The sequence below is a fragment of the Gymnogyps californianus genome, unplaced genomic scaffold (genome assembly GCF_018139145.2).
Source record: "Gymnogyps californianus isolate 813 unplaced genomic scaffold, ASM1813914v2 HiC_scaffold_59, whole genome shotgun sequence".
NCBI lineage: Eukaryota > Metazoa > Chordata > Aves > Accipitriformes > Cathartidae > Gymnogyps > Gymnogyps californianus.
Genome location: NW_026114452.1, coordinates 188678 through 210637, shown reverse-complemented (window position 1 = coordinate 210637; position 21960 = coordinate 188678). Strand labels below are relative to the sequence as shown.

Genomic DNA, 21960 nt, shown 5'->3' with positions numbered 1-21960 from the left:
CGCCCTGGGCTTTTGAAGGGCTCTCCACCTGAGGGCTTTTTGAAGCTCTCACCCATTTTCTTTTTGGCGAGCGCTGAGAGGATCGATTTTTTCCTGGAACTCTACAACACCTGGATTTTTTGGATTACTTCAGCGCGGTGCCCGAGGAGTACTTCACCACGCTGCCCGGAGGAGTGCTTCACGCAGCCTTGAGGAGTCCTTCTCCGCTCAGCCTTTGAGGAGTGCATCAACTACCCACCTTGGAGGAGTGCATCACCTGGCAGAGCTCGTGGAGTACATCCGGGTGGTTTTTTTTTGGCAGGTGTTCAGCACTGGTTTTTTCGTACCTCTCCGCATGGGTTTTTTGGGAGCTGTGCACCCCGGGAATCTTTTGGAGCTCTCCACAGTGGTGCTTCTGGAAGCTCTCCACCCTGTGGCTTTTTAAGAGCTCTCCACCTTCGGGCTTTTTGAGAGCTCTCCCCATTTTCCTTTTTTGGAGCCCTTGCGGGATTGTTTTTTTCCTGGAATTCTACCGCCGCTGGAATGTTTGGATTACTCACTGCGCGTCCTGGGAGAGTGCTTCCTTACGCTGCCCCGGAGGAGTGCTTCAGCGCACAGCCTTGGAGGAGTCCTTCTCCGCTCAGCCTTTGAGGAGTGCATCAACTACCCACCTTGGAGGAGTGCATCACCTGGCAGAGCTCGCGGATTACATCAGGGTTTGTTTTTTTGGGAGCTGTTCACTCTTTTTTTTTTTTTGTACCTCTCCGGCATGGGTTTTTTTGGGAGCAGTCCCCTGTGGGACACTTTTGGAGCTCTCCACAGTGGTGCTTTTTGGAAGCTCTCCGCCCTGGGGCTTTTGAAGGGCTCTCCACCTGAGGGCTTTTTGAAGCGCTTCACCATTTTTCTTTTGGCGAGCGTGAGAGGATCGATTTCTTTCTGGAAGTCTACACCACCTGGATTTTTTGGATTACTTCAGCGCGGTGCCCCGAGGAGTACTTCACCACGTTGCCCCGGAGGAGTGCTTCACCGCAGAGCCTTGAAGGAGTCCTTCTCCGCTCAGCCTTTGAGGAGTGCATCAACTACCCACCTTGGAGGAGTGCATCACCTGGCAGAGCTCGGGAGACATCCGGGTGGTTTTTTTTGGGAGCTGTTCAGCACTTTTTTTTTTTTGTACCTCTCCAGGCATGGGTTTTTTTGGGCAGTGCCCTGTGGGACACTTTTGGAGCTCTCCACAGTGGTCTTTTGGAGCTCTCCACACCTGTGGGTGCTTTTCTGGAAGCTCTCCACCCTGTGGCTTTTTTAAGTAGCTCTCCACCTTCGGAGCTTTTTGAGAGCTCTCGCCATTTTCCTTTTTTGGAGCCCGCTTGCGGGATTGTTTTCTTTCCTGGAATTCTATACACGCCGCTGGAATGTTTTGGATTACTCACTGCGCGTCCTGGGAGGAGTGCTATCCTTACGCTGCCCCGGAGGAGTGCTTCAGCGCACAGCCTTGGAGGAGTCCTTCTCCGCTCAGCCTTTGAGGAGTGCATCAACTACCCACCTTGGAGGAGTGCATCACCTGGCAGAGCTCGTGGAGTTACATCAGGGTTTGGTTTTTGTGGGAGCTGTTCACCAACTTTTTCTTTTTTCGTACCTCTCCACCTGAGAGCTTTTTGAGAGCTCTCCACCTTAGGGCTTTTTGAAGCACTTCATCGTTTTTTTTTTTTTTTTTTTTTTTTTTGTAGGAGCCCTTGCAGGATTGTTTTTTTTTCCCTGGAATTCTACCACAGCTGGAATGTTTGGATTGTTCACTGCGCGTCCTCGGAGGAATGCTTCCTCACGCTGCCCAGGAGGAGTGCGTCACTGCGCGAGCTTGGAGGTGTGCTCCATCCGCACAGCCTTGGAGGAGTCCTTCTCCGCTCAGGCCTTTGAGGAGTGCATCAACTACCCACTTTGGAGGAGTGCATCACCTGGCAGAGCTCGTGGATTACATCAGGGTTTGGTTTTTTGGGAGCTGTTCACCTCTTTTTTCTTTTTGTACCTCTCCGGCATGGGTTTTTTGGGAGCAGTCCCCTGTGGGACACTTTTGGAGCTCTCCACAGTTGTGCTTTTTGGAAGCTCTCCGCCCTGGGGCTTTTTAAGGGCTCTCCACCTTAGGGCTTTTTGAAGCGCTTCACCATTTTTCTTTTTGGCGAGCGTGAGAGGATCGATTTCTTTCTGGAAGTCTACACCACCTGGATTTTTTGGATTACTTCAGCGCGGTGCCCCGGAGGAGTGCGTCACCACGTTGCGCGGCGGAGGAGTGCTTCACCGCACAGCCTTGAGGAGTCCTTCTCCGCTCAGCCTTTGAGGAGTGCATCAACTACCCACCTTGGAGGAGTGCATCACCTGGCAGAGCTCGGGAGTACATCCGGGTTTTTTTTTTTTGGCAGGTGTTCAGCACTGGTTTTTTTTCGTACCTCTCCAGCATGGGTTTTTTTGGGAGCTGTGCACCCCGGGAATCTTTTGGAGCTCTCCACAGTGGTGCTTTCTGGAAGCTCTCCACCCTGTGGCTTTTTAAGAGCTCTCCACCTTAGGGCTTTTTGAGAGCTCTCCCCATTTTCCTTTTTGGAGCCCTTGCGGGATTGTTTTTTTTCCTGGAATTCTACCAGCAGCTGGAATGTTTGGATTACTCACTGCGCGTCCTGGGAGGAGTGCTTCCTTACGCTGCCCCGGAGGAGTGCTTCAGCGCACAGCCTTGGAGGAGTCCTTCTCCGCTCAGCCTTTGAGGAGTGCATCAACTACCCACCTTGGAGGAGTGCATCACCTGGCAGAGCTCGCGGATTACATCAGGGTTTGGTTTTTGGGAGCTGTTCACACTTTTTCTTTTTCGTACCTCTTCACCTGAGAGCTTTTTGAGAGCTCTCCACCTTAGGGCTTTTTGAAGCACTTCATCTTTTTTTTTTTTTTTTTTTTTTTTTTAGGAGCCCTGCAGGATTGTTTTTTCCCTGGAATTCTACCACAGCTGGAATGTTTGGATTGTTCACTGCGCGGTCCTCGGAGGAGCTTCCTCACGCTGCCCAGGAGTGCGTCACTGCGCGAGCTTGGAGTGTGCTCACCGCACAGCTTGGAGGAGTCCTTCTCCGCTCAGCCTTTGAGGAGTGCATCACTACCCCCTTGGAGGAGTGCATCACTGCAGAGCTCGTGGAGTACATCAGGGTTTTTTTTTTTAGCTGTTCACTTTTTTTTTTTTTTTTTTTTTCTCGCATGGGTTTTTTTGGGAGAGTCCCTGTGGGACACTTTTGAGCTCTCCACAGTGTGCTTTTTGGAAGCTCTCCGCCCTGGGCTTTTTAGGGCTCTCCACCTGAGGGCTTTTTGAAGGCTTCACCTTTTTTCTTTTTGGAGCGTGAAGGATCGATTTCTTTTCTGGAAGTCTACACCACCTGGATTTTTGGTTACTTCAGCGCGGTGGAGGAGTACTTCACCGTGCCCCAGGTGCTTCACCGCAGAGCCTTGAGGAGTCCTTCTCCGCTCAGCCTTTGAGGAGTGCATCAACTACCCACCTTGGAGGAGTTCATCACCTGCAGAGCTCGTGGATTACATCAGGGCTTGGTTTTTTGGGAGATGTTCACCACTTTTTTATTTCGTACCACTGCAGTGCAGGGCTTTTTGGGAGCACTCCACCCCTGGACATTTTTAGAGCTCTCCACACTGATGCTTTTTGGAAGCTCTCCGCCCTGCGGCTTTTTAAGGGCTCTCCACCTTAGGGCCTTTTGAAGAGCTTCACCATTTTTTTTTTTTGGCAAGCCCTTAAAGGATAGATTTCTTTTTGGAACACCTGGATTTTTTGGATTGCTTCAGCGCGGTGCCCCAGAGGAGTGCTTTCTGATGAAAAGACACTGCTGCAGCTTGAATATTGGACATTATCTTTACAATGAATTGCCAGGGAACCAACTCCAGGCTGAGAATAAATGATGACTTTATTTCACAAATAGTGTCTCAGTGGTGAATAGAGTGACCTGAACCTTTTGCTGACAACTGACAAGAAAAACATATAATGAATATGTTCTTTATATAAATTCTTTTGAATACTTTTCCTTCATCTGTGCAAGCAGATGAGCTTGCACATCTGTGCAAGTAGAGAGACAGTTCATCTGCACAGCTGAGGCAGGGATTTTTTGGACATGTGCTAGATTTCTGTACGGCATTCGTGACCCCAGAGTTTGTGTAGCTGGTACAGGTTTGAAAAGGGTCTCATTGTAGGTGGATGACAGCTAGCTTGAGAATGGCTGGCAAACACTGCCTTTCATCTTAAACTATGAGCATAAGAAAAAGTCTGTAGGGTTTATACTCCTCCATCTTTTGATTTTCCCTTTTCTTTCTTCTTTACTCTTCACATGGGTCTGTGACCTGTGTTGTCAGTACCCCTTGGGGTTAGGTGTTCGATCTTCTTGGTATTTCGGTTTTCATCTTTTCTTTCCTCTGTTGCTAATTTACCCAGACAGCTACCCACAGCCCCCTGAGATCAGCCTCTCGCATTTCTGTTCCCAGAGCACCCCCCATGCCTTGGCCAAGAGCTTCTGCTCTTTCCTCCCTCCAGCAGTGTGGTGGGTTGACCCTGGCTGGATGCCAGGTGCCCGCCAAAGCCACTCCATCACTCCCCTCCTAAGCTGGACAGGGGAGAGAAAATAGAACGAAAGGCTCATGGCTCGACACAAGGACAGGGAGATCACTCGGCAGTTACCGTCATGGGCGAGACAGACTCGACTTGGGGAGAAAAATTAGTTGAATTTATTACCAGTCAAATCAGAGCAGGATAATGAGAAATAAAACCAAATCGTAAAAAAACACCTTCCCCCCACCCCTCCCTTCTTCCCGGGCTCAACTTCACTCCCGATTTTCTCTACTTCCTCCCCCCGAGTGGCGCAGGGGGATGGGGAATGGGGGTTGCAGTCAGTTCACCCCACGTTATTTCTGCCGCTCCTTCCTCCTCAGGGGGAGGACTCCTCACGCTCTTCCCCTGCTCCAGCGTGGGGTCCCTCCCACGGGAGACAGTCCTCCACGAGCTTCTGCAACGTGAGTCCCTCCCACAGGCTACAGTTCTTCATGAACTGCTCCAGCATGGGTCCCTTCCACGGGGTGCAGTCCTTCAGGAACAGACTGCTCCAGCATGGGTCCCCTGCAGGGTCACAAGTCCTGCCAGCAAACCTGCTCCAGCGTGGGCTCCTCTTTCCATGGGTCCACAGGTCCTGCCAGGAGCCTGCTCCAGCATGGGCTTTCCACAGGGTCACAGCCTCCTTCGGGCAGCCCCCTGCTCCGGCGTGGGGTCCTCCACAGGCTGCAGGTGGATATCTGCTCCACTGTAAACCCTCCGTGGGCTGCAGGGGGACAGCCTGCCTCACCAGGGTCTTCACCACGGGCTGCAGGGGAATCTCTGCTCTGGCACCTGGAGCACCTCCTCCCCCTCCTTCTTCACTGACCTTGGTGTCTGCAGAGTTGTTTCTCTCACATATTCTCACCCCTCTCTCCGGCTGCAATTGCTACTGCGCAGGAACTTCTTCCCCTTCTTAAATGTGTTATCTCAGAGGCGCTACCGCTGTCGCTGATGGGCTCGGCCTTGGCCAGCGGGGGGTCTGTCTTGGAGCCGGCTGGCATTGGCTTTATCGGACATAGGGGAAGCTGCTAGCAGCTTCTCGCAGAAGCCACCCCTATAGCCCCCCCAAAACCTTGCCACACAAACCCAATACAAGCAGGAGGGTTCACTTCATTCCTGGTAGTCCCAAAAAAGGGCAGGCTGCTTTGCCCACCTGTTTCATCCAACTTACCATAACACACCTCTTTTAACTGCTCTGTCCCCTTCTAGAAGAGCTGCGCTCTCTCTCTCTCTCTTCTCTCTCTCTCTCTCTCTCGGTTCACAGCAAAAGCCAAGAGATACCATACCTGTATCTCTCGCTCTGCTCTTCACAGTTATGGACTGTGAAGTTATTGCCCTATTCTGTGAGCACAGAAATAATATAGCTCTTTATCAGCCACCTCAGATCAAGCTAAACCTTTGTCCTCTCCCTTCTGGCCTCCTCCCAGTGAATTTACGGATTCACTGCATCTTTCTCCAAGACAGAGCCAAAACGGTCTCTCCATCAGGACTGAACTCCTAAGGACAAGGATTCCTGGCCAGATGTCGGCTGGCAAAAGCTTGTGGAGTTGTAGGCTGGAGGAGACAGAGTTGTAGTAGTTCACGCTCCTGAGACTAAGTACTTTTCTGAAGTCCCTTCAAATTAGGCATTTACAAAGGCTAAGAGGAAAGCTCTGTTGTAGCCCTCAGCCTCACCTGTATCTTGTAAACATGCTTACTAACAGTGGAAACTAAAAGGCCGCGATCCTGAAGAACTAATGGAGAAGACGTTAACCTGTTCTGGAACAAGGTCTTTGGTTTGTTTTAAGAAAGAATGCCAAGCGCTTTCTTCAATGAGAAACCCAGGGAAGCCCAAGAGAAGCGAAATCCACTGTGTCTGAAATGTGTTGCATGTTCTTGCGTGTGAACTGTCAGCATGACACCATGCTGTCATGTGACACCGTGCCAAGGAGGTACGAAGGGAGGAAGAGGCTGTTACCTGCTGGTCTCTGTCCAAGGCACCTGCTGTGAGACCTGCTGCCCCAGATGAAACGTAAGAGTATTTGGTATACTGGCTTTCTCCTGTTCTCCTCGCAAGGCATCGCACCTTTGCCTTGAAGAAGTGTCTTGCAGACATGGGGGACAGGCTCCCTGCACCCCCCGTTCAGGAGAGGCTATGAAGATCTGAGGAATTTTTATTAGTTTTCTTGTCTTAGTTTTCTTGTCTTTGTCATTATTCAATAAGAGTTGCACTGACACGATGTGCTCACTCCTGCATGCAATACTGAGTTCCGTACCACCTCCCTTATGTCTTCTGCCAGCTTGCATTACAACAGAGTCACAGCGCACACTGGTGTATTTGCTCCAAACGGCACCCTCTCCCAGTTGGGAAGGGTTCTTCTGAAAATCTAATATGAAATGGTTAAGGCACCTCTCGGGATTTATTTTCAAGTCACTTGTGCTTCTGAATTGGTCTGAAAATGTTGGGGACCACGTGGGGTCCCCCAGGAGAGCAACAGGGGTCAGTTCAGGATAAGCCCAGCCTCAGGGTGCTACCCACAAGTCCTCCAAAAAAGAACCTCTTGTGTCACGAGACCATTTCTGGCCAACTTTCAGAGAGGTTTTCGTGTCTGCCAGGTAGGCAGGCCAGATTTAATTACTGTGGAAAGTAAAGAGCTCAGAAACGCGTGACTTAAGTGATTCTGGAATTCACGCTAGGCGGGATTCAATCCAGCCTTTTAAATGCACAGAATGTCTACCTGCCCTTGGCACCTGCCACATCTGCAGTCCGTTCCACAGCTCAACTGCATGAGGTGTGAAGAACCACGTCCCTTTGTTTCTTTTCTATCTGCCAACTGATCATTTCCTTTAAAGCTCGCTGTTCCTTGCATTATGAGGTGCAAACTGTAACTCCTTCTTCTCCTCGTCTTCACTCATGATACCATAGATCTATTTCAAACTGCCTCTGAATTCTCCTTCCGTAACACCTCAACTGCCTTTCCTTTGCTTCATTTCAAGCCCATTCCTCCTTGTCCTGAACACGGTGCACGGGGAGAAGTCAATTCCCTTTTTCTTTGCAGCATCCTTTTAGATATTTAAAGGCCCTTACACAGCTCTCTCCTGCCTTCTCTTCCTGACCTTAACAAACAACTCCATTCACCTTATGATTAATCCTTCTTCAGAGACCATGTTTTGCAAAACCCTGATTCTTCTTAGTCGTAGTCTCCAGATGCCGTGTATCTTTCCTGAACGGTGATCCTCAGAAACGGACACTGTGTCAGCGGAGAAATAACAGGAGATGCCAGCATGACTCTGGGAGTGGTTTTCCATCAGCCGTCAGTAATTTGATCGAGACTAACCTCCATTAGCCTGCTTACAGGACATCAGGTGAGAGGGCGTGGAGGCTTTCTGGAGTCCACATCCAGGTACCTGCCCTTGACAAGGTGTTACGCCGTCAGAGAAGGGAACTGATTTGTTGCTCCTTTCACACAGTCCCCTCTTTGTTGTCATTTTTTGTTGTGATTGCCTGAATACACGTGAACTGTTGGATAATTTCTTTCTTTGAGTATTTTTGTGGGTGGGAATGGAAATTTAACTCACTGCTGAAAATAAAGTGATTTCATGTGTAAATGAAATTAATGAATTTTCAATTGGATGTAGTTTTTCTTTGCTCCTCCTCCCTCTTTTTATCAATTCTTCACCATCCTGCTGTGACAAACCATATTGCTCTGGGGACACGGTTGAACCGCATGGGGCCAGTGGGGCTGGTGCACGTTCTTGGACCACAGACACACTTTCCTTTTCAGAAACCAGCCTGATTGCATTCAGCACGAGCATTTGTTTTCATGATTCCTGCAGCTTTTGTTGTGCCTGTCCTCGTCTGTGTTTAGCGAGGGCCACAGTTACCAAACGGGGGTCCCTCTCCCTTGGTGGTGGTCAGGCAAGAAACAAATGCCTGACCTCAGAGACGGTCATTCGTACGTCAGATGACCTCACAGTTGAGTGCCCGGCCTCACTGCTGTCCTCAGAAGGCACCTCCAGCAGTCGGGAGGAGGGGAGAGAGGTGGCTGGTGCATTTCCTGTCTTCCCGCTGGGATGCTGATGCCCTAAACCCCTCTGCCACGGAGCCAGACCTGCATCTCTCTCTCAGGCGGCTGCAAGTTTTAACCAGCCCCACCCAGCTCTTCCAGGTACAATAGCCTCGGGTTTAGCGAGATTCAGCACAAGTTACCGTTGCGCCCTCAAAAGAAGAGAACACCCATGGTTTCCACTTTGTTGTACGTCCTTTCCCAGGTTGGCAGAAGCCCTCCTGGCCACACTTCCCTACCAACCCGTGCCTGTTGTAACTACTAGCCAAACTGCCATAAAGTTACCCCGTTAAATTCAGCCCTGAGGAAAGGCCGTGCTCTTTGCGGCAACCCCTCGGACAGCTGGGGTTTGCTCCCGGGTTTTCCTCTGGGCTGTTCTACACTCGGCACTGCCAAAGGACACGTCTGTGGGGTGAAAGATCAAAAGCTGGGAAATACCAGAATGCGGAAACTTTACAGAGGTGTTTCTGGAGGAACTGAAGATCCAGTTCTGCAAGAAGCTGAAGCAAACCCTGCACGTCAGGGGGAGGGTTTTAAGTAGTGTTTTCCCCACGTCGGTGCTCAAGGACTCAGATGAGTTGCTGAAATGGTGAAATACTGAACTTTTGTATTGTGTTTGTAATGGGCAGACCTCCAAGTGCTCGACAAAGATCATAATTTATATACGTGGGGTGTTTTAGAGATTAACAGATGGCTTCTGGATATGTATTTTTTCCTCTAACACTGTAACTGGTTATTAATATGTCTCTTAAATAAAGCATCCACGAGACACTGTCTTTGTGGATCCCGCAACAGGGAGTTTGCCTGTGCTGAACCAAAGCTGTGTCTGGACAAGAAGGGAAGAAGAGATTTCCGCACGCTCAGCTACGGAGTTTTACCAAGTTTATTCCCACTTGATTCCTTGAGGTTTTTGCTCCAGGGAGTCTGTTATAAGTTTGTGGTCCAATAATTGAAATGGAACCAGTCCGACTATTTAAATCAATTTATTTGAGCAAGCAGCAGTAAGCAAAACAGCGCTGGGCGGCCGGGGAGTTTCCACTCTACCAACGGCGTGCGCAAAATGGAGAAGGGTTCCCTTACTTATACAGTCTCTAGTCCCTGCTTCTGTGTTGGCTGGTATCGTTTGCATTGTGTGTGCGCCTGCGCCGGCAGTTGCTAGGTGGTCGTAATCTGCCTCCTGGGGGTTGCTGGGATGAAGGCCGAAGTCTTCCTCAGCTGCCTTCTAGGTGACTTAGGTCCCGCTCATGTTCTTGTGAAATCGCCTTTTCTTTTATCCGTTACTCAGTTGTTTCTTCTACCGAATATTTGGCTGTCCCTACCCCCACATGGCTTTAGATAACTAAGGAATGTTTCAATACTTGCAAGCGGACCCCCACATGTCTTTGGATAACTAAGGAATGTTTCAACACTTGCAAGCGATTTTCCCACAATGTTTGTGGGTATACATCAGCGAAAAAAAAAAACCAAAACAAACTTTCCACATGTCTTATACAAGCAAGATTTGATTAACAAACTCAGGGTTTTACTTATCACAGAGTCAACATGAACGTTGTTGATACTGATGTGGGAGAGCGTCACAGGGCTTGGCTGAATCCCTCTCTCTCTGCAGCGCAGCGAAGGCAATGCTGTCCTCTCTGTGGCTGGCCAGTCAACAGCGAAGAGGTCTTTGTGGACACGGTGCCCTCTGCAATGCCCACACCACGTGTTTTGACCAGCTCATGTGCCCGTCTTGTTGCTGTGAACAGGCTCCTCTCGGCGGGGGGGGGGAAGCCATGGGGGAACCAAAAGCAGTGTCGCCTGGGCCTCACCACTCCTGTGCCGAGCTGTGTGCGGCCTCAGGCCTCAGGCCTCCCTGCAGCTGGAGCCGGGCTGTGTCAGGGCAGAGCCACCTCAGCGAGCCCTCCCCAGGAGGGGCCAGAGCAGGTCTGTAGTGTGGGGCTGGGGCTTGCCCCAGGCTTGGCTTCAGGTGGGGTTTGGCCAGGGCCAGGGCTGAGGTGAGGGGCTGTCGGGGCTGGGTGGGGCTGCGCAGGGATTCCCTGCACTGCGCTTGCCTTCCCTGCCCGTCCCGTCCCTGCCCGTCCCTGCCTTGCCCTGTGAGGCTTTGCCCCCGGGGCCGGTCCCTGTGTTGTCCCAAAAATCAGGATTCTTTCACCCGGTGTGCAAAAAAGCCGATTAACACACAGAGTCGAGATATTTGTTTATTTCATGTCTGCGCAGAGATGGGTGCTAGGCGGTAACTCCACAAAGCTAGCACACCTGGTTAACACAGGGTAAAGCATTTTATACCTTTCGAGCAACAGTTATCAGTATTTTCACAGTTTCGCTTAGTTACTCTCGTTCCTCTTGGTTCTCGCAAGTCTCATCTCCACTTAAAGTCGCAGCGTCCTGCTTTTTTACTGCGCATGTTCTGTGAGGAAGGGGCTTCTGTTGGTAGGGGGCTCTCCCTGCCTGAGGGCGGGTTTTCTAGGATGTTAATTAGGATAGTTCACTCAAAGTTCAAGTAGCTCTTTGATTGCCCCTGTGCTTATCTTGGTATTTCTTTACCCACTGACTTATGGTGTCATCGTATTTCTCTTCTCAAGGTCACGCCTCGTTAACTAAGTAGCATCCTTTGTTTTTGTTTCTCGCATATCTCCAACACCTGGGGCAGGCTCTGCCTTGGTCGCCGCTTTCTCTCCCCTCTCCCTGCTCCTACCGGAGCTGCAGATGGGCGCTGCCTGGTGGGAAGCCCAGCCGGGCTGCTCTCGCCTCTGGCCGGGGCTGCTGCCGCCCCCCTTCCCCCGGGGCTCCCTCCCCTCCCTCCCTCCTCTCCCCTCCCCTCCCCTCCCCTCCCCTCCCCTCTCCCCGGTGGCGGGCGCACGCGCGGCTTCGGGAAGCTTCGGGCGGTAACGGCCGGCGCGAGAGGAGGGGGGGCGTTGAAGGCAACGGCCGCCGCCGCGGGGCGCTGCGTGTGGAGCTGCCGGCGGGCCGGAGCGGCGCAGCCCTGAGGAGGAGGGCGTTTTCGGGGAGGACGGCCAGGGGAGCGGAGACATTGCCCCGAGGTATTGGCGAGGGGAGAAAGCCGCTTTCCTCCGGGAAGCAGGTGGCGGGCAGCCTGCCTAGAGGTCCGGAGCCGGTGCCCGGCCCTGCCGTGAGGAGCCGGTGCTGCAGCAGGCACCGAGTGTGCTCCAGGCTGTGGAACATGGGTGTCACACTGCGTGTTTGAAGCCGGAGGTCCCAGCAGTTCAGAGGCTGAGCACTGGAGTCGGAGGCTGGGGACCTCAGGTGCTGCCTCTTTCCACCTCAACAGAGATCATTAAACACCAGCCCACGCCCCCCATCGCCCCCCCCCCCCATCCCCCCCCCCCCGCCTTGGCATTGGGAAGCTAATAGAGTTGGTTATGGTTGTAGTATTGCCACAAGGGGCAGGTAAGAAGGTTCATAAATGCAAGCACGCTCAAAACCTTTCCTTCAGACAGAATTATTTGCGTGGAACAAATGAAGCCTGGCCCAGGCACTGAGCTACAGCTGGGGGGGTGGGGGGGCAGAAAGCGGCCAAGGGCTTTGTGCTCGGGGAGCTCCAGTCGTCCTGTGCTGGACGTGGGGAGAAGGGTCCTGGCTTGGGAAATACGTACGTCTACATATCTATGTATGGGAAATATGAAGTCCGGTCAGGTACATCACCCCTGAGCCAAGCAGGAGCTGCCTGAGCAGGCTTCATGCTGGCGCTGCCCAGCTTTGCGGTGCTTGACTGAAAAGGTGGAGTCCTTTTTCAGAGCAGTGTTGCAAATGTGCCTTTGCTGGTGGTGTGAGTGCCTGTTGCTCTTCCATCCCTGCTGCTCACGAGGGGAGGAGGGGACTTGCTTTCAGAGAGGCCCCCCTGCCCTCATGCTTGTGAAAGTCTTGTCGAGTCTAGTCTAAAGTGCGCTGGCTTGCACATTGCTTTCCCTGCTGAGTACCCACTTGCAGAATTGGCTGCATTCTGGTGTTTGGCAGCCCCAAAATGAGTCTCTCTGCTTTTATTGTTCTTCTGTGTCGCAGTGTAGTAATGCTGCTTGTCTCTTGCAGCATCTTCTGACAAGCTTGAAACTAAGTTGAGGAGACTAGAGCGGACTGGTGACCAAGTCGGCTTCTCTGCGATCCACAGCGGGGACCCGTTCTTAGATGACTTTCAGGCTTGATGGTAAGAGACTCAAGTTGCAAAGAAAGAGTGTTCTGGAGGTGAAAAGTTGAACGGAAGCAAAACGTGGTAGAAACGAGTACCTCGCTTAGTTGGCACCTAGTCCAGATTTCACAAGCTAGTGTAGCAGTAGCTTGTGTTCACGCTTAGTGATGGTGCAGGATGCTTTGACCTGACTGAAAGCCAAGTGTAGCCTGTGCTCCCTTCTCCTAGCTTTTCCTATATAGGCATCCTCCAAGTACCGGTACCTTCACCTTCTGTCTGTCTGTCTGTCTGTCTGACAGGTCTCTGCACCCAGCCGCATGAAATGGGGCCATTTAGCAGCAGCACCTCGGATTATTGTAGAATAGCCTTTGCTTTGAAATGCATTACTTCTTGCTAGGAAGTGGGAAACGGCCAAGGCCAAAATACCTTCCACTTGACGCATTTTATAAAAATTCATCTTTGTTCTTAGATCAGCCTCTTCTGTCCGAGGCTTACTGCATTCCTGAAGGGCAGTCTCCTTGGTTCCTTCCTCTCTGCCTTCCCAAGGTGAATTCACTTGGTAGGGGGGAGGGATTCCCCTTTCTGCTTGGTACATACAGTGTCCTGTCTGGTGCTTGTGGTAGCATCTTGCATTTGGGAACAGCAAGCGAGGAACATTTGTTCCCTGTGGGGAGGCCAGTAGCAAGGTTTGCAGTTGTTGTGGACCCTCGCAGAGCAATATCGCACCCGAGTCATCCTGAGATAGCTGTCCCGGGTAAACATGCTTTCCCTTTGCTGTACGTGGCGCTCTGTGCTTGAAGCGTAGTCCTACTCGCCGTTATATTTAAATGGGCATGTTTTTGTGAATGCTGTTTCTATCAAAGCACTGATACTTTATAAGTCTGTAAACATTGATATCTGTATGTAGATTTCTATAAAATATATGCAAAGACTTTTCTATTTAGCCCGGAAGGGGGATGTCTCTGTATCAGATACTGCGCAAGAGTCTGACCAGTTCATTGAGTTCCTGGGTGCCCTCCACAACAGAATGAAAGCCAGTTTAGCTGAATGTGATTCCTTTTTCCTCCTGGGGGAGAGAAAGGGAGGGGGAGGAACTTGAGCTGAACATGGCCAGCTTTCCCCAGGAGGAGCTGTCCTGTGTCTTCTCACGTGCCTGCCAGCCCTGTGCTTTCTAGAACTGTTTTACTTGCCCCTAACTGGCCTCAGATGGCTTCGGATGGGAAGACCTAGCCTTTAAACTTAGCCTTCCTTTCTGTTACCTGTCTGAAATGGCTTTAGTGTGCCCCAGGCTTGGCATGCTTGAGCTCTGTAGAAGTGATGGAAGGTAAGGGTTGCTGTCTCCAGCAGCTCCCCTGATGGCCTAGGAGCAAGTGTAGTGCTCTGCAAGCACTTTTGTAGAGCTCTTAACATAAGCAGTGGCCAGTGATGAACTGGGAGAATACTGGAGTGAAAGGAGAAATCTCTGGGGATTCGCAGAATGGGGTAGGGCAGGCGAGTCCTCCCGATGCCATCGGGTCGGATTTCCTGCTCAGAGCAGGTCCAGTCAGATCATGTTGCTCCAGGCTGTGTCCAGTCACGTTTGGGGTATCTCCAAGGATGGAGATTCAGCATCATCCCTAGGCAACTTGTTCCAGTGCTTGGTCGCCCTCGTGGTGAGCAAGTTTCTTTGTCTTGAGTCAGAATCTGCAACTTGTCTGTTGCCCCTTGTCTGTCCAGTGTGCCCCTCAAGAAGAGTCTGGCTTTGTTTCCTCCAGTGAGGGAGAGAAGTAGGAGTGAGAAGTGAGGCAAACAGCCCCCCAAAACACAGACCCACCCCCCACACCCACCCCCCTGCCCGCGTACCCCCACCCCATGTAGCATCTTCTCTAGCTTTTCCCCTGTCCTTTGCCAGTAGGTTCCCTTCCTGTTGAACAGTGGCTTGCATGTCCCTTAGCCTTCCTTCTGCTTCCGGTAGCCTTCCAGAAGCCCTTCTTGTTGTCCTTCATCTCTTCCTAGTTTGCCTCCAGCTACGCTGTGGCTTTCCAAAATCCGTCCCTGCGTGCTTGCGCAATGTGTCTCTGTTCCTCCCGGGTATCCCATCTCTGCCTGCGCCTTGGGTGTTCTTCCTTTTTTGCATTTGACCTGGGTCAGGAGTTTCCTGTCCATCAGTGCTGGCCTTCTGCTACTTGGGATCAACTCTGTGTTTTGGCACGGACCCTTCTGGTGTCTGGGGAGGTGGAGGCTGTTGTCCTTGAAGTTCAAGCAGTTGCCCCGGGCCCCTTTGCCCTCCCGGCCAGTCTCCCGTTGGCTCCTGCCTAGAAGCTCTTCAGGAAGCGGCAGTCTGCTCTGCTGAAGTCCAGCATTGTGATTGTGCTGTTTTGCTCACTTCCCTCAGGTTTTTAAATTCTACAGCTGAATGGTGGCTGCAGCCAAGCGTGCCCTTGACCTTTGCATCCTTGGTCAGTTTTTTCCTTGTCTGTGGACAAGGAGTCCAGCGGAGGGTAGAGACTGGTGCCCCGTCATTCTGCTTTCCCACGTGGGGTGTGAGACGATGTTGCTCCAAGGCTGCTGTCCCCTGGACACCTCCTCGCTGCCCCCTGCCCGCTGCCTGCAGAGTCTGAGAAGCCCGTGCTGGTGTATGTGGTTGCAGGCCTTCCTCGTTGGATTAGCCAACCTGCTAGCAGAGACTCTCTTGCCCGCTCAGTCAAGGAGGCCCTGTCCCTGGGCCAGCAGTCCTTGTTCCTTGTGTTCCTCAGGGAAGGGTCCTGTGGTCATAGCAGCCAAAGCCCTGACTGTGCCACCAGCCCGATGGTGCTAAACAGCAGGATGTGTTCGCTCCTATTTGAGCCTTCCTGAGGAGAATACTGCCAGGGCCCCGGGCTCTTCCCCCTGGGTGGTGCTTGATGTGATGGGGAGGAGGGCCTGATGAGCCTCATCAGCCTCCCTGGAGCATCGTGGACGTGAGCAGGCAGCGAGCTGCAAGCCACTGGAGACTTCAGGTGAGGTTGGCAAAAGGGTGCCTCTAGCTAGCTGCAAGAGGGGGGCTCTGATAACTGCCAGCCTCCTGGCAGCCTTGCCTCGCCTCACCCTTCTGCCCGTGCTCTACAAAGAGGACCTTGCCTGTGTACAGGCAGGAGCACCCCACCTTTCGGGGTCTGTTGTACAGATGAGCAGTGTATGTTCTAAGCCTATATTCCACATACAGGCAGAAGAGCCCCGTCCTTACTACCCGTGTGCACCAAGTCTTTGCTCTGCAAAGAGAAAATCCTCACCTCCCCAGTTTGTGTGCTTCTATCGGCAGAGTGTGCCTGATGTACAGAGAGACCCCCCGCTTCAGCCCCCAGCCTCCCCAGATTTCACATGGGGGTGGGTGGAAAAGCCCTGCCTCACCTGGCCCGTCTCTGCTCTGTAACCAGCCTACATTCTGCGTCCTGACAGGAAGGTGGTGTGCGGTGCTCTCCATATCTGTTCTCCATACAGCCATTTTATAGTCTGTATGGTGAGAGAAAGGTGTTGCCCCACCTCACCCTTCTGTTGTTTTCTGTTCTCTGTACAGCCAGTGTACCCCGTATAAGCAGACCAAAAAGGCCTGCCTTGGTGCTATCTTGGTGCTATGACTCGATGGAAGAGACCTGCTTTGCCTGCATACAGTCTATCTACAGATGAAATATAGTCTATATCCAGAGACAAAAGCCTCACCGTCTCTTTTCTGATAGGCAGAGTATATCCTGGTATACGCTACATACTGAGAAAGCAAGCCTGGCTTTGCCTGTCTGTGTGTAGTCTTGAGGAAGACAGTATGTAGTCTGTAAGGGACAGAAAAGCTTCCCCTTGTTGTTGGCGTGTTGTGTGTACGCAGATGGTAGATCCTAGCTGTAGAGGTAGGTGAGGCACTGCTTTTCTATGGATGTGTTTTATATTTAGCCCGTATATTCTCTGTGCAGACAGAAAAGCCTCTTGTCACCTTGCCTGCCTTTATTCCGCGTATGCATAGGCTGTATTCTAAAGAAAAGACTGAAAAGCCTTCCTCTCCTATTGCATATATTCTACAGAGGTAAACCAAATCCTCTCTTCAGCCCTGTGTGTATTTGGTAGCTAGGATCTCTTGCGTGTACAGACAGAAAAGCATGACTGGTCTTCTCTAGTCTTCTATGGGAAGAGGCTATCTTCTCTAAGCAGAGAAGACCTGCCTCATCTCTTTGTATCTACTCTACATACAGATAGTACATATTCTCTATAATGGCAATACGTGAGCTCTGTACAGACAGAAAAACCATGCCTTGCCTCTCTTTCTGTGTAAGCCTGCGTGTAAAGTATGTGTATCCATGTGCATGTGTTCCAAGTCAGGACAGCATACGCACCACACCCAGAGAGAAATGCCCTTTCTCCCTTGGCCTTGACAATGTCTGTGTTCCACGTAGAGACGGTACCTATTCAACATAAAGACATCGACATTCATATTCAGCATAAAGACGTAAAGCGTAACTTCCCCTCACCTGTCTGTCCGTTTTGTGTAGTACATGTGCAATTGACAAATTGTATGTCTATTCTGTATGTGCTATGTATGTGTTCTGTGTAGCGAGTGCATCTACGGAGAGAAAACGGTGGTTGTGCATCCTGTGCCCGTATACTTTTTTATGCGTAGATAATGTATCTTCTGACTACAGAGAGAAAAAAACCCTCAGCGAGATGAGATCAGCTGAGGCTTCTCTTCCTGGCGATAGATTCTATAGCGTCTGTGGATGTTCTGTATAGACGGTGCGTGGGGGTGTGTGTATCTATATTCTCGAAAGACATATCTTGACATGTATCTCTATATGTCTATCCGTATCTATTCTGCTTATACTTGCTGCATGTTTTCTGTATATATTATATGCCTAGAAAGATATCTAGATGGTGTCCTAGCTGTCTATATTTTATATCCGGACAGAAATTGCCTCCCTCGGGCAATGCAGGACTTGTTCTGTCGGTAGAATATACACAACGTACAGATAATATAAATGAAATGAAGAAAGCTTCAGCTAAGCAAGGTGAGGCTTTTTTGTTTCCATGTAAAGTACATACTCTCTTGTTGATGCCCTGTTCACAGCTGCAGAAACCTCAGCCAGACTCTTTGGAGTGTAGACAGTAAACGTACTGTCGAGTTCTATTCAACATACAGATGGAAAGCGGGGACATAGTCGAAACCCTTTTGTCTGTCCTCCACGTCTCTGCTGTGTGTCTTCTAGCTTCAGCCTGGGGAGCTCAGCTGAGTCTTCTGTGCTGCCACAGATGTGGACTTTGTGCTGCTTTTGTATCTCTTGGGTAGCGGGTGAACAGCGAGGGCGAGGTGAGAGTGAGCAGAGGAGCAGAGGAGTGGCTCCCGGGTGAAACGGGAGCTCTCCAGGTGGTCATTTGAAGGGACTGAGGGGAATGTTTTGGGGGCCACCTCGTATCTCAGCCAGAAAGGGCCTCTGTGAGTTGCAGGTTTCTTCAATGGCAGAGAAATGGGTTGTGCCCCTGCGCAGGTGCCACCTGTGAAGGATGAAAGCTCTCCAGGAAGCATTAAGAGGAGTTGACTGCAGAGCTGACTAATCCCTGTGCAATAAATAGCAGGGGTCTGGGAAGAGGTGGAGCATTTGTGTCCCCATGAGGTGTACTCTGGCTACACGCAGGCAGCATTTCTGTTGTGGGAATGTGCAGCGTGGTTGTTTGGCACAGGAAGACGAGGGAGAAATGAGGGATTTCCCAGGAAGCCCTAGGAGATGATGAAATGGGATGCATTCAAGGACTTTCACAGGACTTGCTAGGAATGAGTGTCTCTAGGAGATTGACGGGAATGTTGTACGGTTGTTGGCTAGGAATTTGCGAACGGCAATAAAACTAACTATTCCGCTGCTGTTTTCTAGGATTGCCCACAATCTAGGATTGCCCATGTTTTGAAGCGTGTGAGGAGCGCATCACCGTACGGCCTTGGAGGAGTGCTTCGCTGCCTGGTTCTTTTGGAGCACTTCATCGTTTGGCTTTTCCAGAGTGTTTCATTGTGTGGCTTTTCTTTGGAGTGCCAAAATGCCCGGTGTAGCGAACTGGGAGTGTAGCGGAGTGCATCACCGCGTCGCCCTGGAGGAGTGCATCAGCATTTGGTATTTTGGGAGCTGTTTGCTGTTTGTTTTTTGGGAGCTCTCCATCCCAGCCCTTTTTTGGAGCCTTCTGGGCCTCGGTTGTTTGGAACTCTCTACCCCAGGATTTTTGGGAGCACTCCAGCCTGGAGATTTTTTAGATCTCTCCACCGTGGTTTTTTTTTCGGAGCACTTCACTGTTTGGATATTTTGGAGCTCTCCAGCGCGGGGTTTTTTGGGAGCTCTCCACCGTGGGGCTTTTTGGGAGCTCTCCACCCCGGGGCTCTTTGGAGCACTTCACCATTTTGATTTTGAGAGCCCTTTCAGGTTTGGTTTTTTTGTCTGGAATTCTACAACATCTGGCGTTTTTGGAGTGCTTCACTGCACCGCCCTGCTGGAGTGCTTCACCGCCACCCGGCCGGAGTGCTTCACCGCGTGGCCCTGGAGGAGTGCATCAGCATTTAGCTTTGTGGGAGCCGTTCACCATTTGGTTTTTTGGAGCTCTCGACCGCGGGGCTTTTTTGGAGCCTTCCATCGCCTGGGTTTTTTGGAGCACTGTACCCTGGAGCTGTTTGGGAGCGCTCCACGCCTATGCTTTTTCGGACCTCTCCACCCTGGGGCTTTTTCAAAGCGTTTGACCAGTTGGGTATTTTGAGAGCTTCACCCCGGTGCTTTTTTGGAGGTCTCCAGCCCAGAGATTTTTAGGGCTGCTTCCCCCTGGGGGTTTTGTCAGCTCTCCACCTGGGTGCTTTTTTGGAGGTCTGCAGCCTGGGGCTTTTTGGAGAGCTTCACCATATTATTTTTTTGAGGGAGACCTTGGAGGCCTTGCGGCCTTGGAGGACTGCATGACTGCATGTCCCTTGAGGAGCGGATCAGCATCTGGCTTTTTGGGAGCCGTCACTGTTTGTTTTTTTGGGAGCTCTTCACCCCAGGGCATTTTTGGAGCATTCTCTCAAGTGAGCTTTTGGGGAGGTGTCTACCCTCGGGCTTTTGGGGGGCTGTCCACCCCGGGGCTTTTTGGGAGCTCTCCACCCAAGGGCTTTTTGGAGCGCTTCACCATTTTGATTTTTGAGAGCCCTCTAAGATTTGATTTTCTTATCTGGAATTCTACAATGCCTGGCACTTTTGGAGTGCTTAACCGCCTGGCCCCGGAGGAGTTCTTCACCATCCTACTCCAGAGGAGTCCTTCATTGCGCCGCCCTGGAGGAGTGCATCAACTACCTACCTTGGAGGAGTGCATCACCTGGCAGAGCTCGCGGATTTGTTTTTTTTTTTTTTTTTTTTTTTTTAGGAGCCCTTGCAGGATTGTTTTTTCCCTGGAATTCTACCACAGCTGGAATGTTTGGATTGTTCACTGCGTGTCCTCGGAGGAATGCTTCCTCACGCTGCCAGGAGAGTGCGTCACTGCGCGAGCTTGGAGTGTGCTTCATGCACAGCCTTGGAGGAGTCCTTCTCGCTCAGCCTTTGAGGAGTGCATCAACTACCACCTTGGAGGAGTGCATCACCTGGCAGAGCTCGCGGATTACATCAGGGTTTTTTTTTTTGGAGCTGTTCACCACTTTTTATCTTTTTGTACCTCTCCGCATGGGTTTTTTTGGAGCAGTCCCTGTGGGACACTTTTGGAGCTCTCCACAGTGGTGCTTTTTGGAAGCTTCCGCCTGGGGCTTTTAAGGGCTCACCACTTAGGCTTTTTGAAGCGCTCACCATTTTTTTTTGGTGAGCGCTGAGAGGATCGATTTCTTCTGGAAGTCTACAACACGTGGATTTTTGGATTACTTCAGCGCGGTGCCCCGAGGAGTACTTCACCACGTTGCCCCGGAGGAGTGCTTCACTGCACAGCCTTGGAGGAGTCCTTCTCCGCTCAGCCTTTGAGGAGTGCATCAACTACCTACCTTGGAGGAGTGCATCACCTGGCAGAGCTCGTGGAGTACATCAGGGTTTTTTTTTTTGGGAGCTGTTCACCACTGTTTTTTTTCGTACCTCTCCAGCATGGGTTTTTTGGGAGCTGTGCACCCTGTGGGAATCTTTTGGAGCTCTCCACAGTGGTGCTTTCTGGAAGCTCTCCACCCTGTGGCTTTTTAAGAGCTCTCCACCTTCGGGCTTTTTGAGAGCTCTCCCCATTTTCTTTTTTGGAGCCCTTGCGGGATTGTTTTTTCCTGGAATTCTACCGCCGCTGGAATGTTTGGATTACTCACTGCGCGTCCTGGGAGGAGTGCTTCCTTACGCTGCCCCGGAGGAGTGCTTCAGCGCACAGCCTTGGAGGAGTCCTTCTCCGCTCAGCCTTTGAGGAGTGCATCAACTACCCACCTTGGAGGAGTGCATCACCTGGCAGAGCTCGCGGATTACATCAGGGTTTGTTTTTTTGGGAGCTGTTCACCACTTTTTCTTTTTCGTACTCTCCCATGAGAGCTTTTTTGAGAGCTCTCCACCTTAGGGGCTTTTTGAAGCACTTCATAACTTGTTTTTTTTTTTTTTTTTTTTTTTTTTTTTTTTTAGGAGCCCCTGCAGGATTGTTTTTTCCCTGGATTCTACCACAGCTGGAATGTTTGGATTGTTCACTGCGCGTCCTCCGGAGGAATGCTTCCTCACGCTGCCCAGGAGAGTGCGTCACTGCGCGAGCTTGGAGGTGTGCTCCACCGCACAGCCTTGGAGGAGTCCTTCTCCGCTCAGCCCTTTGAGGAGTGCATCAACTACCCACCTTGGAGGAGTGCATCACCTGGCAGAGCTCAGCGGATTACATCAGGGTTTGTTTTTTGGGAGCTGTTCACCTCTTTTTTTTCTTTTTTGTACCTCTCCAGGCATGGTGTTTTTTTGGGAGCAGTCCCCTGTGGGACACTTTTGGAGCTCTCCACAGTGGTGCTATTTGGAAAGCTCTCCGCCTGGGCTTTTGAAGGGCTCTCCACTTGAGGGCTTTTTGAAGCGCTTCCCATTTTTCTTTTTGGCGAGCGCTGAGAGGATCGATTTCTTTCTGGAAGTCTACACCACGTGGATTTTTGGATTACTTCAGCGCGGTGCCCCCGAGGAGTACTTCACCACGTTGCCCGGAGGAGTGCTTCACTGCACAGCCTTGGAGAGTCTTCTCCGCTCAGCCTTTGAGGAGTG

At 51.2% G+C, this 21960-nt stretch overlaps 2 long non-coding RNA genes across 2 annotated transcripts in view; one reads left to right on the top strand and one right to left on the bottom strand.

Annotated features, from left to right (window-relative positions):
* LOC127029001 (uncharacterized) overlaps positions 1 to 2540 on the bottom strand; it is a 16122-nt gene extending 13582 nt beyond the window's left edge. Inside the window, exons 1-2 of the long non-coding RNA XR_007768105.1 lie at positions 2418 to 2540; positions 257 to 326 (exon numbers count right to left, since the gene is read on the bottom strand). This is a non-coding gene — a long non-coding RNA (uncharacterized LOC127029001). The remainder of the gene's footprint in view (positions 1 to 256; positions 327 to 2417) is intronic.
* A 9032-nt stretch (positions 2541 to 11572) lies between these two features.
* LOC127029004 (uncharacterized) lies at positions 11573 to 19015 on the top strand. The gene is made up of 3 exons (XR_007768108.1): positions 11573 to 11678; positions 12685 to 12799; positions 18649 to 19015. It is a non-coding gene; the product is annotated as an uncharacterized LOC127029004 (long non-coding RNA).
* The last annotated feature ends 2945 nt before the right edge of the window (positions 19016 to 21960 follow it).